The sequence below is a fragment of the Tursiops truncatus genome, chromosome 18 (assembly GCF_011762595.2).
Source record: "Tursiops truncatus isolate mTurTru1 chromosome 18, mTurTru1.mat.Y, whole genome shotgun sequence".
Classification (NCBI taxonomy): Eukaryota; Metazoa; Chordata; class Mammalia; order Artiodactyla; family Delphinidae; genus Tursiops; species Tursiops truncatus.
In genome coordinates, this window is record NC_047051.1 from 50,186,278 (window position 1) to 50,204,533 (window position 18,256).

The window sequence follows — 18,256 nt, forward strand, 5'->3', positions numbered from 1 at the left end:
GTATATATGTCCATGCCACTCTCTCACTGTGTTATAACTTACCCTTCCCCCTCCCAATATCCTCAAGTCCATTCTCTAGTAGGCCTGTGTCTTTATTCGTGTCTTACCCCTAGGTTCTTCATGACATTTTTTTTTTTTAATTCCATATATATGTGTTAGCATACGGTATTTGTCTTTCTCTTTCTGACTTACTTCACTCTGTATGACAGACTCTAGGTCCATCAACCTCATTATAAATAGGTCAATTTCGTTTCTTTTTATGGCTAATATTCCATTGTATATATGTGCCACATCTTCTTTAGCCATTCATCCGATGATGGACACTTAGGTAGTTTCCATGTCCTGGCTATTGTAAATAGAGCTGCAATGAACATTTTGTACATGATTGTTTTTGAATTATGGTTTTCTCAGGGTATATGCCCAGTAGTGGGATTGCTGGGTCATATGGTAGTTCTATTTGTAGTTTTCTAAGGAACTTCCATACTGTTCTCCATAGTGGCTGTACCAGTTCACATTCACACCAGCAGTGCAAGAGTGTTCCCTTTTCTCCACACCCTCTCCAGCATTTATTGTTTATAGATTTTTTGATGATGGCCATCTCACTGGTGTGAGATGATAGCTCATTATAGTTTTGATTCGCATTTCTCTGATGATTAATGATGTTGAGCATTCTTTCATGTGTTTGTTGGCAGTCTGTATATTTTCTTTGGAGAAATGTCTATTTAGGTCTTCTGCCCATTTTTGGATTGAGTTGTTTGGTTTTTTGTTATTGAGCTGAATGAGCTGCTTGTAAATTTTGGAGATTAATCCTTTGTCAGTTGCTTCATTTGCAAATATTTTCTCCCATTCTGAGGGTTGTCTTTTCGTTTCGTTTATGGTTTCCTTTGCTGTGCAAAAGTTTTGCAGTTTCATTAGGTCCCATTTGTTTATTTTTGTTTTTATTTCCATTTCTCTAGGAGGTGGGTCAACAAGGATCTTGCTGTGATTTATGTCATAGAGTGTTCTGCCTATGTTTTCCTCTAAGAATTTGATGGTGTCTGGCCTTACATTTAGGTCTTTAATCCATTATGGGCTTATTTTTGTGTATGGTGTTAGGGAGTGATCTAATCTCATACTTTTACATGTACCTGTCCAGTTTTCCTAGTACCACTTATTGAAGAGGCTGTCCTTTCTCCACTGTACATTCCTGCCTCCTTTATCAAAGATAAAGTGACCATATGTGCGTGGGTTTATCTCTGGGCTTTCTATCCTGTTCCATTGATCTATATTTCTTTGTTTGTGCCACTACCATACTGTCTTGATTACTGTAGCTTTGTAGTATAGTCTGAAGTCAGGGCGCCTGATTCCTCCAGCTCCGTTTTTCATTCTCAAGACTGCTTTGGCTATTCAGGGTCTTTTGTGTTTCCATACAAATTGTGAAATTTTTTGTTCTAGTTCTGTGAAAAATGCCAGTGGTAGTATGATAGGGATTGCATTGAATCTGTACATTGCTTTGGGTAGTAGAGTCATTTTCACAATGTTGATTCTTCCAATCCAAGAACATGGTATATCTCTCCTACTATTTGTATCATCTTTAATTTCTTTCATCAGTGTCTTATAATTTTCTGCATACAGGTCTTTTGTCTCCTTAGGTAGGTTTATTCCTAGATATTTTATTCTTTTTGTTGCAATGGTAAATGGGAGTGTTTTCTTGATTTCACTTTCAGATTTTTCATCATTAGTGTATAAGAATGCAAGAGATTTCTGTGCATTAATTTTGTATCCTGCTACTTTACCAAATTCATTGATTAGCTTTAGTAGTTTTCTGGTAGCGTCTTTAGGATTCTCTATGTATCGTATCATGTCATCTGCAAACAGTGACAGCTTTACTTCTTTTTTGATTTGGATTCCTTTTATTCCCTTTTCTTCTCTGATTGCTGTGGCTAAAACATCCAAAACTATGTTGAATAAGAGTGGTGAGAGTGGACAACCTTGTCTTGTTCCTGATCTTAGTGAAAACGTTTTCAGTTTTTCACCAATGAGGAAGACGTTGGCTGTGGGTTTGTCATATATGGCCTTTATTATGTTGAGGAAAGTTCGTCTATGCCTACTTTCTGCAGGGTTTTTATGATAAATGGGTATTGAATTTTGTCGAAAGCTTTCTCTGCATCTATTGAGATGACCATATGGTTTTTCTCCTTCAATTTGTTAATATGGTGTATCACATTGATTGATTTGCGTATATTCAAGAATCCTTGCATTCCTGGAATACACCCCACTTGATCGTGGTGTATGATCCTTTTAATGTGCTGTTGGATTCTGTTTGCTAGTATTTTGTTGAGGATTTTTGCATCTATGTTCATCAGTGATATTGGCCTGTAGTTTTCTTTCTTTGTGACCTCCTTGTCTGGTTTTGGTATCAAGGTGATGGTGGCCTCATAGAATGAGTTTGGGAGTGTTCCTCCCTCTGCTATATTTTGGAAGAGTTTGAGAAGGATAGGTGTTAGCTCTTCTCTAAATGTTTGATAGAATTCGCCTGTGAAGCAATCTGGTTCTGGGCTTTTGTTTGTTGGAAGATTTTTAATCACAGTTTCAATTTCAGTGCTTGTGATTGGTCTGTTCATATTTTCTATTTCTTCCTGATTTAGTCTTGGCAGGTTGTGAATTTTAAGAATTTGTCCATTTCTTCCAGGTTGTCCATTTTATTGGCATAGAGTTGCTTGTAGTAATCTCTCATGATCTTTTGTATTTCTGCAGTGTCAGTTGTTACTTCTCCTTTTTCATTTCTAATTCTATTAATTTGAGTCTTCTCCCTTTTTTTTTTTTTTTTGATGAGTCTGGCTAATGGTTTATAAATTTTGTTTATTTTCTCAAAGAACCAGCTTTTAGTTTTGTTGATCTTTGCTATAGTTTCCTTCATTTATTTCTGATCTGATCTTTATGATTTCTTTCCTTCTGCTATCTTTGGGTTTTTTTGTTCTTCTTTCTCTAATTGCTTTAGGTGCAATGTTAGGTTGTTTATTCAAGATGTTTCCTGTTTCTTAAGTAGGATTGTATTGCTATAAACTTCCCTCTTAGAACTGCTTTTGCTGCATCCCACAGGTTTTGGGTTGTCGTGTCTCTATTGTCATTTGTTTCTAGGTATTTTTTAATTTCCTCTTTGATTTCTTCAGTGATCACTTCGTTATTAAGTAGTGTATTGTTTAGCCTCCATGTGTTTGTATGTTTTACAGATCTTTTCCTGTAATTGATATCTAGTCTCAAAGCATTGTGGTCAGAAAAGATACTTGATACAATTTCAATTTTCTTAAATTTGCCAAGGCTTGATTTGTGACCCAAGATATGATCTATCCTGGAGAATGTTCCATGAGCACTTGAGAAAAATATGTATTCTGTTGTTTTTGGATGGAATGTCCTATAAATATCAGTTAAGTCCATTCATATTTAATGTATCATTTAAAGCTTGTGTTTCCTTATTTATTTTCATTTTGGATGATTTGTCCATTGGTGAAAGTGGGGTTTTAAAGTCCCCTACTATGAATGTATTACTGTCGATTTCCCCTTTTATGGCTGTTAGTATTTGCCTTATGTATTGAGGTGCTCCTATGTTGGGTGCATAAATATTTACAATTGTTATATCTTCTTCTTGGATCGATCCCTTGATCATTATGTAGTGTCCTTCTTTGTCTCTTCTAATAGTCTTTATTTTAAAGTCTATTTTGTCTGATATGAGAATTCCTACTCCAGCTTTCTTTTGGTTTCCATTTGCATGGAATATCTTTTTCCATGCCCTCACTTTCAGTCTGTATGTGTCTCTAGGTCTGAAGTGGGTCTCTTGTAGACAGCATATATATGGGTCTTGTTTTTGTATCCATTCAGCTAGTCTGTGTCTTTTGGTGGGAGCATTTAATCCCTTTACATTTAAGGTAATTATCGATATGTATGTTCCTATAAACATTTTCTTAATTGTTTTGTGTTTGTTATTATAGGTCTTTTCCTTCTCTTATGTTTCTTGCCTAGAGAAGATCCTTTAGCATTTATTGTAAATCTGGTTTGGTGGTGCTGAACTCTGTCAGCTTTTGCTTGTCTGTAAAGGTTTTAATTTCTCCATCAAATCTGAATGAGATCCTTGCTGGGTAGCGTAATCTTGGTTGTAGATTTTTCTCCTTCATCACTTTAAATATGTCCTGCCAGTCCCTTCTGGCTTGCAGAGTTTCTGCTTTAAGATCAGCTGTTAACCTTATGGGGATTCCCTTTTGTGTTATTTGTTCTTTTTCCCTTGCTGCTTTTAATATGTTTTCTTTGTATTTAATTGTTGACAGTTTGATTAATATGTGTCTTGGTGTGTTTCTCCTTGGATTTATCCTGTATGGGGCTCTCTGTGCTTCCTGGACTTGATTAACTATTTCCTTTCCCATATTAGGGAAGTTTTCAACTATAATCTCTTCAAATATTTTCTCAGTCCCTCTTTTTCTCTTCTTCTTCTGGAACCCCTATAATTCGAATGTTGGTGCATTTAATGTTGTCCCAGAGGTCTCTGAGACTGTCCTCAGTTCTTTTCATTCTTTTTTCTTTTTTCTGCTCTGCAGTAGTTATTTCCACTATTTTATCTTCCAGGTCACTTATCCGTTCTTCTGACTCTGTTTTTCTGCTATTGATCCCATCTAGAGTATTTTTAATTTCATTGATTGTGTTGTTCATCGTTGCTTGTTTCATCTTTAGTTCTTCTAGGTCCTTGTTAAATGTTTCTTGCATTTTCTCTATTCTAATCCAAGATTTTGGATCATCTTTACTATCATTATTATAAATTCTTTTTCAGGTAGACTGCCTATTTCTTCTTCATTTGTTAGGTCTGGTGGGTTTTTATCTTGCTCCTTTATCTGCTGTGTGTTTTTCTGTCTTCTCATTTTGCGTATCTTACTGTGTTTGGGGTCTCCTTTTTGCAGGCTGCAGGTTCATAGTTCCTGTTGGTTTTGGTGTCTGTCCCAAGCAGCTAAAGTTGGTTCAGTGGGTTGTGTAGGCTTCCTGGTGGAGGGGACTAGTGCCTGTGTTCTAGTGGATGAGGCTGGATCTTGTCTTTCTGGTGGGCAGGTCCACGTCTGGTGGTGTGTTTTGGAGTGTCTGTGGGCTTATTATGATTTTAGGCAGCCTCTCTGCTAATGGGTGGGCTTGTGTTCCTGTCTTGCTAGTTGTTTGGCATAGGGTGTCCAGCACTGTAGCTTGCTGGTCGTTGAGTGAAGCTGGGTGTTGGTAGCGAGATGGAGAATTTTCGCCGTTTGATATTACGTGGAGCTGGGAGGTCTCTTGTGTAGCAATGTCCTGAAGTTCGCTCTCCCACCTCAGAGGCACAGCACTGACTCCTGGCTGTAGCACCAAGAGCCTTTCATCCACACGGCCAGGAAGGCAAACGGAAAGTACACAGGGTGGAAGATGAATTGCAGCAAAGCCTTTGTCATATGATAGTGACTTCGTGGGCTCGCCGGGCATGAGGGCATGTTTGTGGCTCACCCTCAGTGGCCAGTCAGGGTTCTCTATGGGAAAGTGGAGAGAGAGGAGCTCGCGGAGCCGCTCTGCCTCTGCTTCACTGTACACTGCTCCACATACAGTACATGCAGCCTGATGTGGACCATTTTTAAGGTCTTTAGTGAATTTTGTTACAATATTGCTTCTGTTTTATGTTTTGGTTTTTTGCCGTGAGGCATGTGGGATCTTAGCTCCCCGACCAGGAACCGAACCTGCACCCCCTGCATTGGAAGGTGAAGTCTTAACCGCCGGACCACTGGACTGCTAGGGAAGCCCCTATATGACATTTTTAAAAAGGCAAAACCACATAGACCAGGGGTCCCCAACCTCTGGTACCGCTCCACGGCCCATTAGGAACCTGGCTATGCAGCCGGAGGCAGGCGACAGGTGAGCAAGCAAAGCTTCCTCTGCTGCTCCCCCATCGCTGGCATTACTTCCTGAGCCACCCCCCATCCTGGTCTGTGGACAGATTGTCTTCCACCAAGCCAGTCCCTGGTGCCAAAGAGATTGGGGACCACTGACGTAGACGGCAAAAGGGTCAGTGGTTTCCAGGGGTTGTGGGGAAGCAGGGATGATTAGGTTGAGAACAGAGGATTTTTAGGGCAGTGAAACTATTCTGTATGATAGTAATGGTGGCTACATGTCATTATACATTCATCAAAACCCATAAAATGTTCAGCACCAAGAGTGATGTGCTAATGTAAATTACAGACTTTGAATGATGATGATGTGTCAGTATAGGTTCATCGATTATAAAAAAGGTACCACACTGGTGAGGGATGTTGATAAATAGGGGAAGCTGTGTATCTGGGGGAAGGTGGTATATGTTTTTTTTCTGTACCTTCCTCTCAATTTTGCTGTGACCCTAAAACTGCTCTGAAAGTAGTCTATTTGAAAGGAAAAAAGAAAAGAAAACTGGTGAGCTAGATTTACACCATCAATAAAGGACCTAGATTCTGTAGCAACTGCTGGCCATTCTCCTGTCTGATATTTTGATCTAACACATGTGGGCTGTGGTTTATTATTTTTGATGCTATGAGTGATACAAGCGCCTACATACATGCGTATATATACACATTTCCTGCTAAAAGCCATTGTACTTTTCTGTCACCTGTTATTCAGGGCTCAGACCTGCTGTAAATTTAGCGCACCCTGTAATCCAGCCATGGTTTCTTGGGTAAAGTGCCTATCGCCTTTCTGGCACTTTGGAGAGACAGTGGACCTTCATATCCAAGAATGTGGGCTCTGCAGTCAGCCTGCCTATGCTGGAATTCTGGACATGTCTAATTCCCAAATGTGTGATCTTAGGCTTTTGTTTTCTGCTCTCTATCATGACCTAACAGCAGTTCCTATGGTTCCTATAGTGTAAGGTTTTTGTGAGGATTAAATGAAACAACATACATAAAGCACTAAGCAATGACTGGCCCACACTTAAACTACTGTCGTTGTTGCTTTTATCAGCATCATTATACTCATCATCAGCCTTGCCTAATCTCTTCTGGTTTCTCTGGGCAAGGGTAGTTGCCTGTTGGAGCATGAAGAAGAGTCAGAAAGCCTCAGGAACTCAGGGCTGAGCCCTCCTGGTTCCTCATGAAGTTGTCTATAGAGTGCAGGTATGGAGTCCTGATCTCTTCACTGCGGCCTGTCCACGTGGTAAAGAGGCTGATCTCGTCCATCTCCCTGCAGCAAGAAAGACGTGGACCTGAGGATGAAGTGATTGCTCATAGTGAATAGTGGATCTGCAGAGATGATGGAACACAGGCTCCCGTGGGGTCTCTCCTGGGCTCTCTGTGGGTCTGCATCATGCTGGCACCATCAGTGCGTATTAAGCAATGCACCCGCTCTTGCAGCACTGGCAGTAAGGCAATAACTCATTAATTCTGGCATCTGTCTACTCCCAGACAAAGAGAAATTGGTTCTGTAATTAGCACTCTACTGTTACCGCTTTTGTTTCAACATGTACATAACATTTATTTTCTCCATCTGGGAGAAAAGTGGGGAGCCCTCTATCTTTCAACCTCTCAAAGTCCCTGCATGACAGATTAGAGAGCTTTGAGATGCTGATTTGTCCTGTTTGTATTTTTTTGCATTTTCAGCATCACTTTTTGAATCTCTCTGGGATGAGGAGGTATCTTAGTCTGTTTAGGCTGCTATAACAAAATTACACAGACAAGGCAATTTATAAACAACAGGAATTTGGTTCTCCCTGTTCTGGAGGCTGGGAAGTCTGAGATGAGGCTGCCAGCATGGTTGGGTGAGGCTCCTCTTCCTGGTTCATAGCCTGCGTCTTCTCACTGTGTCCTTACGTGGTGGAAGGAGCTAGAAAGCTCGGGGGAGGGGGCTCTTTTATAAGAACAATAATCCCATTTATGAAGGCTCCACACTCATGACCTAAGCACTTCCCAAAGGCCCCACTTCCCAACACCATCATCTTTCTTTGCAGGTTAGGATTTCACATAACAGTCTTGAGGGAACACAAACATTCAGACTGTATAACAGGAAGTAACAGTCTTTTAATAGCAATTCTTAAATGAATGTATGACAAGTTCTTAGAACAATGCCTGGCACATGAACAGTGCTATATAAGTATTTGCTGTTTTCATTATTATGTGGTAATAAGTGCTCGTTTCTGGCTGGTTGTTTCACTGGATACAACACAGAGAAAAAGCACTGTCCTGTTCGGGGAGATAGGTTCAGCAAACCCTCCCCCGATCTGAGGCCTGTGGCACACATTGCTAATCAATCGTGGCTCTCTCCTGTGCAAGTTCAAAGTTGCCTTACAAACCTCATCATGTCCCCCCAGGCAGCCAGCGTCAAGCAGTCGGCATTGGCACCCACGATAAAACATTCGCCATCACAGCCTAGGAGCTTACATTCTAAAGAGACCTCAAGAACTCCGCCACTCCCAGTGAAATAGGCGTGGTAAAGCCAAGTTATTCTAAGCGTGCTCAAGGCTCCCCAGCTCCAGGCCTGAGTGAAACTAAGGCCAAACCTATTTGGCCACCTCCACCCCCGTGCACATTCTTGATTGGCCTCTTTGAACTCTGAGATTCTTAATTTTCAGCAGTCTTTTGGCTGAATGTCTGTTCAGCAATGAGGAGGTCTGAATTTTGCCCAAGTGTTTAGAATTAGCCCTTTCTTGAATCAAAGATTTAGTTCTAAATGGAAAGACACTGACGTGGCTTAGTGGTATGGGTTCCAGTATATAAAATAAAAGAAACCCTCAATTCCATGCAGAAATAATTGTTTGGAAGCTCAAAAGGTTTAAATGTATTTTGGGCAGTATATTTTTCTTCATTGCAAAGTAGAAAATTTTTTTCTGGTTCTATATTTTATGAAGGATGAAAACATACATTTAAGCCTTCTATAACATGTTTAATATAAGTTACTACTTGTCCCTACAAGCTAGCTCTGAAACTATTTTAGCCCTTCATTCAGCTAAATGAATGCTGAATGATCCTGAATATAATACTTCTAATTTACTTATTTTTTGAGATGAGACAAGTCACATCTTGGTTTTTCAACTTTCTCATCTGTAATATTAATATCCAACCTCAGTCCAACCGACATTTATGGGCATCACAGAAATTTAAAACGTATTTCTAAAATATCTTGTACACATATAATTCTATGAAAGCATTGAATAAACATATATATATATATATATATATATATATATACACATTACTTTTAGAGAACATTTTCCATTTTAGATTTTCAAATTCCTCAGCCCAGAATAAGGGCACATTAAGAAAGGGTTGTCCCAATCCATGACTGCATCCTGCAATTGCCTGAACCCTCTAATCTGAATGTTTCTACATCTTCTTATAGTCCCTTCTGTGACTATAGCTCAGCTGGACTGTGGTTTTTCAGGAGCTGTCTTGAAATGGGGAGGATTTGGTTAATTATTGGTGTGACAGATGAATAAAGATGACGCAGGAAATTCTAATGACTCACTCCTCTCAGCAATGTTCCAGATTCACTAAGCTTCTTTAAAGCCTCCCTGGCTGCCACGGAAGGTACATTTCAGAACCTGTAATAGGAACCTGCACCTAGCGTGGCTCTTCTGCACTGTTCCTTCCTCACCAGAAGCAGGTGTTGACACTGGAGTCGACTGCTGCCCTCAGATGTGAAAGAAGTTTCCAGCATCCTTTTCACATTTTTATAGGTGATGAAATCACAAAAAGCTCAAAATTCTTATATTTCAGGATGTACTTTTCCTTTGATAGTTTTACCAGAATTCCATGTGTAGAATTTGTGTAATAGATTCCTTTCATATTTCCTGATCTCAGGGCTCCAAAGGACTTTTCTTTCCTAAGGATCTTGATCCCTACCAGCAGTACATTTCCTGTGTGTGTATCTGGGCCCCAGCCTTCCAGGTACCACGGGCAGATAGAGATTCCTCCTACCTTAAGTTTTGTGTTTTGTTTTTTAAAAGAGAATCCAAAATAGGTTGGATACTGCGGCACCTCGTGAGGGATAGAGTTGTGGGTATTGTTGATGTCAATTAAAAGGGTGATAACAGGAGTACATATTTTTGGTCTACCAAGGCCATAAATTACACAAAGAATTCACCAAAGACAGCAGGTCCATGAGTGAGCTGTTTTAATTGAATTGGTATTTGTACAAGTTGACACCCTCTTTTACACCACCCATCTCCTCCCTGTGTGACTCAGCCACTGAGGGAGAAGCCTCTGATCTGTTCATTAACACAGGCAGGTGGAGGTGGAAACTGCACTCAGTAAACTCCAGGTACCCATTAGTTTCAGCTGGATCCACCTAGGGACTCACTGCAGGCTGTTTAGACAAAAAGTCCCGGTTTATCTGCTCAAGAAAGGTAAGTTGAATTATATTTGCAAATGTAAATATCTCTGCTTTATTGCATAACTTTCCCTGTTTTCTTTGCAAGTGATTAAAATTAGAACTTACTCTCTGTCTTTTTTCCAGTGAAATTTTAACAGCTTCCAATGGACTGTTCTACTTGTCAACAGTTCTGCTGCTCCTTGTTGTGATTTTAGATGGCATTGCTTTTAAATTCTCCACAACTTTACACATTTCCGGGCAGCAGAGAAATGAAAGCCTATTTGAGTTTCCACGTAGGAGATGTCAGCTGGTGAATCTGGTCACACATAAGGATAGCAAATTCTTTAAATCGAGAGACCAGCACTCACCGGTCTACTTTCTCAAGTGACTATAAAAACATTTTTAAAAGGAGCTCCCTGTCTTCACAGATGATGCCTTTACTGAAATGGTGAACTCTACTCTTTTATAGATAAGAAGTCTCTTTGTTTTTCTTCCCTGCTGAAAGCATTGCAAGTCACTGAGCTGTGAGAGAGAGATGCCCAGTCCTCCACCCTATCTTCCCCAAATAAGAAAATCATGTTTCTTGAGTGAATATACCAAGGAGTAAAGCAGGGCAGGGCTAACTGAGGGTGCGCAGTTTCCCACAGGGATGCGTGTGCATTTGGCCAACTTTGCGATGTTATATCCTGAGTTCTAACCTACATATTGATTAATGTACAGGGGGGCAATTTTCCACCTCTATTCATATCCTAGTCCTGAAAATCCAGTTTTGGAAGCCCTTTGATAAGAACAGAAAAGTTATTTTAAGCAGGCTTTCCTTTATGATTAATAGCTAAGCTGACTTGTCTGACCTGTGTTTTTTCTCTACCGTTTGCATCTGAGATGCAGAGCTGTGGGAATCGAACCCAGGAGCTACTCACACTTGCAACCAGCGCTCTCTGTCCTCCAGAAAGGCGCTTCCCACGGTGTACCTGGCTCTGCTTTCAATTCTAGAGCTTTCATTGCTTCCCATTGCTGAGCAGGTCATGTGCTGTCTCGGAGGCTTTTAGAGCTCAGTTCCCAAAGGTTACTGAGGAATTTTATAATAATTTGGCTTTCAAACATTTATAGTAATCAGAAAGCTAAATTATACCATTTGTGGATTATAATTTTACTTGTCATAAAATGTGATCAAATTTAAAACCAGCTTTCTTTTCCACAGTTTATAATGCAGAAATGGTCTTCTGATATTTGCTGTATTCCAGAATTAAAGTATTGGGAAAATCAATTTGAGAAATCTGTGGTATTACATCAGTAAAATTTTTAGTAAAACATTTGCTTGATTCTAAATGTCAGGTAGACAGAGAATGCAGATAAAAGGCCAGGATTTTTGTTAAACTTTTAGCTACATGTAGATTAAAAGGGTTAAAATTTAGGTTAGATTCAGCTGACCTAAATTTTCAGTTAGAATGGAGCATAGACTTATCTAGTCTAACTCACTAATTTTCTAGGTGAGGACAACAAAACATATACACGTTAAGCAACTTGCCAGGATGATAGAACCAGATGAGGAGCTAGGTCACCTGATTTTGGTCTTTTACTGAATTTTCTCAATGATTTTTCAAATTTCTTTCACATAAAATATGTGGTAGCAATAAATGAGGTTCCCTCTGGCTTTACAAAAGAACTAGAAATGATCCCGAAATAAGAATTTCCTTATCCAGTAATACTTGAGAATGTTATTACAGTGCGTATAGAATGACTATGACATGAAGAGACACATTTTAAATTTGTAGTTTGTGGAGTCAGTCTTGTTATTTATTATATTCCTAGTTTTTAACCTCAGGAGCAGTCAGCCCCTTTGTAGGAAGGCGAGGTGGTGTGTGTGTAAGTTGTAGATTGTAGGGTGTGAGACATTCAATCGGAGACAGCCTCACCTCAGCTACCAGTCCATAGGGGCTGCTTACTGGCTGTCTCCTCTATCCACTGGAATGTTGACTGAAACAGCTAGTGATTCATTTTCCTGGAGACTTTGCAAACAAAGCAAAGAGGAGATGTTTTGAACAACGAAACTCAGACTGTGGAATGAGCTGCATATAATTCACTAGACAGTCAACTTAAGCAAACGTGATTTAACTGATAGTGTCCCTATGATTCGGGCGTTAACTCTAAGCATTCTTTAAGAGTGATGTGATAGAATCCTTGGCCAGCCAGTGGTCCAGGGGAAAGCTTTGTTGGTCCCACACAGTTTGTCTTCTGACATTATCCTGTTCCTAGGCTATTTGTTGATCATGTTTCCTTTTCTCTTGCTGAGAACTTTGAAATAAGGGTTTTATGTATTAATTACTGGATATTTGTCTGCAGTTGCTTGAACTTTACTTTTTAATCAAAAGTCTTTATCAAATATATTTCTTAAGGGTTTCTAGTTTACCATTGTAAAAATCCATGTGATTTAAGAATTTGGGAAAGGCCCTTCCTCAAATGCATGCTTTGTCAAATGACAGCTACATTTATTAGATTTGCATTTTATGTTGGTTGCTAAATTTTTAAGGATATGAATCATCCTTTTATTGTGATGATTAATTGGAAGAGTGCTTTTTATAGGTATCCATTAAACAACAACTGGCTTACTTTTAGTTCTGAATACTCATTGTAATTGTATACTTGAGAGCTCTAAGCATCTAAATAATTCATTGTGTGTTTCTAGACCCAAGTTTCCCTGACCTAAAATGTGATTGTTTCCTTTGTATGGAACCTTCTGGGAGAAAGTAATGAACTATATAGACCATGCTTTTTTAACTAAAATATACACATCCCAGGAGACTGTGGCAGTATTCCAGAGAATGCTCAGAAGCCACAGGATATGCATGGTACCTCTACACTGAGAGTTAATTTTAAATATTTCAGAGAAAACTGCCCCCCTACAGCCTACCCTCCTCTGCCCTCCTCCCCAGTGTTCTCCCTTTTGTCATTAGGTAAATATTTGAAAGGAATCCATATAGAAAAAACTATAGGAGGCTGGAATCCAGATAGACTTGGATATAATTATGACCCCCAATTTGACCAAATGTCACTTGTATGATCATACTTATCTCACAGAACCAGCAAATAAAAAGAAAATTTAGGATTCCTACTGAATTATACATATATATATAATAACATAATATGACATATGTTACCATTTCTTTTACAATAGTGCAAAGAGATGTAAAACATCAAGAAAAAAATTTCCATAAGAAAACTGTGGGACCTAGATTAAGAAAATCACAGACGTTTACTATGAGACCTAAAGACTTTCTTGAGTAAAAGCTTCTTTGAGTACTATTCCTAGATGGACAGATTGAATATCATCAATGTCAGCTCTTCCCAATCTATTTTGTAGTATTAATGCAATTCCAATCAAAAGTTCTTATAGAATATTTGTTTTGAAACCAGAGAAAATAATTTTAAAGTTTATCTTAAAGAAATGAATAAGTTAGAATAGCTGATAGAATTTCTACAAGAGAAATTAATGAAGGGTGCTTTCATTAGATATTAAAATGTATTAGAAAAAGACAATAACTAAAATAGTTTGTTTCTATTGCAAGAAACTAAAGGCGGATCTATGGAACAGAAGAGACAGCCATGAAGCACATTCTAGAATATATAAGATTTCTTTATGTGACAAAGGAAAAATCATATATCAATGGGAAAGGGATTCCACCATTACTAAAGTAAATCCATATGGATTAGAGTTTCCATGTAACAATAAAATACATTTTTTAAACTTAGAAGAAAACATGTAAATATTTATTAATCTCATTTGTCCAACAAATGTTCCTCTAGAGCTTATTATGTGCCAGATGTAATAATAATATTTGGAAATACAACTGTAGAGAAGACGGTCTTGGTTACAACCCTCAAGATTTACGATGTGTCTGTGTGTGTGTGTTGGGGATGGAAAAAAACTTCAGCCACACAAAAGGCAGTTTGTATTGTACCGTTGTTACAGAGAGGTACTCTTTGCTATCTGAACACTTCATAGGGCTCAGCCTGGGGAGGTGAAGGTGAAGACAGGTTGTGATGGTATCACTGAATGCATCCAGGAGGATATGTAATGAGTGACCTGAAAAATGCATGTAAGTCTTTCCTGAAAGGAGAGTAAGGGTGAGAGGAGGCTCAGAAAGAAGAATGCTTTAGGCATAAAGCGTAGAGTGAGCAACAGCCTGAAGGTGATGAAAAGGATGGAGCCCTCAGGAATTGGAATGACTTAGTCTAGCTGAAGCTAGAGTTTGAGTGAGGCATGGGGAGTGGGGAGAAAGGAGGCAGGCAGGTATGGACTTGTAAGTTTTGATAACAATTTGGATTTTATCCTGACAGAAATGAAGGGCCATTGAAGAGTTTTAAGCAAGGTGGTGACTACTTTGACACTCTTGAGAATGGATTGGGAGAGTAAATCTAGAGCTTGGGAATATAGGTAGGAAGCTGTTAAAATAGTAAGCAGATTATGGCAGCTTGAATTGGTAGTTTGAATATGGACAGAAAGACAATCAAGAGTGATGTAGGAGCAGAGTTGTAGGACTTGGTGATTGCTTGGATTTTGAGGTCAGAAAGAAGTTTCATGGATGGTCTACATGGATTTCTAAGGAGTGAAAGAATTAATAAGGGGAAAGAAGAGAATTACAAAATTGGAAGTTGCTGATCAAAAAAAAAATCAGAGTCAGACGCTAAGTGAAAACTGGGAGAGTAAAAATAAATATTTCTGATATATAAAGAAAGTAAGAAAACAATAAAACATCCATAATATTAATCAATGGATAATTCACAAAATAAGAAATAAAATAACCAATAAAATTATAAAAATATGCATTTGAGCCAAAATGATTCCACTTTCATCTATTAAATCATTAAAGAGACAAATAAATGATAATTCTAAATGCTGGCCAATATGTGGACATTCGTAAGCTGCTGGTGGATTATAAACTGGTATAAGGTTTATGGAAATAGATTTGACGATAGAGACCAAGAACATTTTAGAAGTTATACCCCTTGGCAAGTAATTTCACTTCTAAGGATCCGTCAGAGATGGATGAAAATAATTAGGATGTGGTTTTGTTGGAAAAAACCAAGGAATTATGTTATACTGATAGGCCCATAAGATGAAATATTTCGTAGTTGCAAAAGAAATAATTATTCAAATATTTTTAAATGGCATTGAAAAATGTGTATCAGTAGGCTCTAATAGGCATAATATTAATGATAATAATAATAATAAACAACCCTGGAAGAAAATAACAGTGATTGATGAAAGGTATCTGAGTTTTTCCTTCTTTGTGCTTTCTATATTTTTCACATTTTCTATTGAGCATAATATAAGGAGAAAGATTTTACTGTGTAAAATTGGGACAAAGAGTGACATGACATGAGCTGCAGCAAATATGAAATATGATAACTTAAGGTAACAGAGTTTTAGTTCATAATCCGTGGTCAAAATTTGGGCTTTTACTCATTTAGCAAATGTTTTCAGCTAGAACTAAAAATAGTCCATAAGAGGTTCAAGCAATAGGTAATTTTTATTACATAGCATTTTTATTAATGAATATTAGACCAGTGTCTTTAATAAAATGAAATTGATCATTGTCCCAGAGAGTACAACTCTTCATGCTAAAACTTGACATTATCTATCATTCTGCAGAAAAGATTGGTGGTGGAAACAAGGGCAAGTGAGGGCTCATGCTAAAACCGAGAACAAACAGTAAGAACATTTTATGGTCGACGGTTATCGGACTCAAAATTCATAGCATATAGACAACTGTCTGGCCACAAGATTTTATTTGTGCTACATTCTAAACTGTTTAGTAAACAAGTTTACTAAATCAGTAAACAAGTTTTCTAATGCTAAGTGGAGACTGGGAGGCTGTGTGACTAAAGAAATAGCAAATTTCTAACCATCACAGCAGGATAAGTGAGTCTTTCCCAGCCCAATAAGTATTGGATTTCCTTATACACTGTGTATGAAGGCTAAAAATAGTCCATTAATTTAAATGCATTTGTTAACGTTTACACTTTGTGAGGCCCTGTTTATTTTATCCTTACGTAATATTTCATGTTCTTTTAGGTGATAATTAATTGTTTGGTGGTTTGTTGTATTTACCTTACAGAAGATAATGCTGCTGTGTATTGACTTGTGATTATAGAGCCTCTCTTATTCTTCTGTTGAAAATGGTTTAATAGCGTTTGTCCTTTTTTGGTTTCTAGAATTTTTTCCCTGTTACCAGTGATTTCTGGGAAACAAGTACTAGTAGGTATTATCGAACCATGAAGACTTTTTCATATATGAAAGTGAATACCACCAAGCTACATATGTCATTCTAGACATTTTTGCTGTATTTATTTCCTTATTCTATGTTTGCTTTTTTATACTTTCTATCACTATAGAGGTTTCTCTTAGGTAACTATTCATATTTGGTCTTTTCCATAAAGATATCAATTTAGATAAGTCTATTAGAAGCTTCATAAATTAACTGGGAGATTTTGGAGCCATTAAAGTATCCAACTATCACTCTGTGCTGATCTCATGATACTTTGGTAAAATGATCAGAGAAAGTCTGCTCCAAATCTCACTCTTGGTTGAGGTCCATCACAGATTTCTATTGCAAAGGAAATGTCATTCTTCTCACCCTTTCTTTTAACCTGGTAACTTTCTACCTGTTGAACCCTTTTTGTTTCCTGGGCTTCTGGGACAGGAACTTTGAGGTCAGGTCGATTTGGGCTGGAATCCCAACTGTTCACTGGCTGTGTAGCCTTAGGCAAACTACTCATCCTAAAACCTCTTTCCAGAAAGAACTAATTTTACCCACTGTCCACATTTCCAACTCCTGCCCTACCTTCTGAAAAAGGACTCTGACTTCATTGAAATCATTCATTATAAAGTTTCACTTAGGTATAGAAGGAGGATAATCATAGTATCAGCCTTAAGGCATTATGTAGGTCTTAAATGTGATAATACATGCAAAATCTAAGCTCAATATGGCTAACACTATCACACGACCAAATACCAGCAGTGAATTCTTTTCGCTGGTTTCTTTCTTTTTTCTCTCATCCTCTATTTTGTTATCCTATTTTCTGCTCTGCATTTTTTTCTCTTCTGTCTTACTCTTCCTATTCTCTTTCATCTCTGCACCACCTCATTCCAGTTTCTTTGCTCACACAATCTTTCTTAAGGAGAGTTAGCAGCGAGTGGTAATATGTAGCACTTATTAGGTAAGTTGAGAAGCATTTTGTCCTTGGGTGGGAAGGGGAAGAGTGAGATCCACAAAGTCCTTTTTCTTTTTTTTTTAATTTTTATTGAAGTATAGTTGATTTACAATGTTGTGTTAGTTTCTGCTATACAGCAAAGTGATTCAGTTATACACACACACACACACACACATATATACATATTCTTTTTCATATTCTTTTCCATTATGGTTTATTACAGCATATTGAATATAGTTCCATGTGCTAAACATAGGACCTTGTAAAAAATAAAATAGATAAACAAGGTCCACAAAATCTTTTTGTCAAGAGGACCCAAAAGATGGAGAAGACTGCAGCTTAGTTGGGGCAGGAAGCGCTGGGGCTGACTGGCTAGGGGAGCAGAAGATTACCTAATGGACCTAAATGCTCTTGGGGAAGTGCTGTTATTCAAAACAGAAATTGAGAAGGACATAGGGAGATGAAGAGGATCTGAACAGGGATACATTTAAGAAATAGGAGATGTTTGATAGTTTCAAATGCATCCAAAGAAAACCATGAAACTTGACTGGTTTTGTATTTCAGAATTTAAAGAGAGTAATTTCATCTTAAACCTAAAGACATGTCTTTGGGCAGAAGCTGTAGGCATTGGGTAAAAACTAGCACTTTCTGGTGGTTGGCCACAAAGAGGAAATGAAAGAGGGGCCAGAAGTTGAAAAGGTTTTTTTTTTTTCCTGTTTCTATACTGACTTCTGAC

General features: G+C 38.2%; 1 protein-coding gene across 8 annotated transcripts in view; it reads left to right on the plus strand.

Annotated features, from left to right (window-relative positions):
• Positions 1-18,256, plus strand: part of SCEL (sciellin) — a 226,792-nt gene that overhangs the window by 58,195 nt on the left and 150,341 nt on the right. Inside the window, exon 1 of one of the 8 annotated variants that reach the window (XM_073795332.1) lies at positions 10,185-10,339. The exons of 4 other annotated variants lie outside the window; for them this stretch is intronic. The gene's annotated coding sequence lies outside the window, so the exon portion shown is untranslated. Of the gene's footprint in view, positions 1-10,184; positions 10,340-18,256 lie in introns of those variants that run through there. 3 more of the 8 variants (XM_073795333.1, XM_073795334.1, XM_073795337.1) reach the window with 3 other exon arrangements.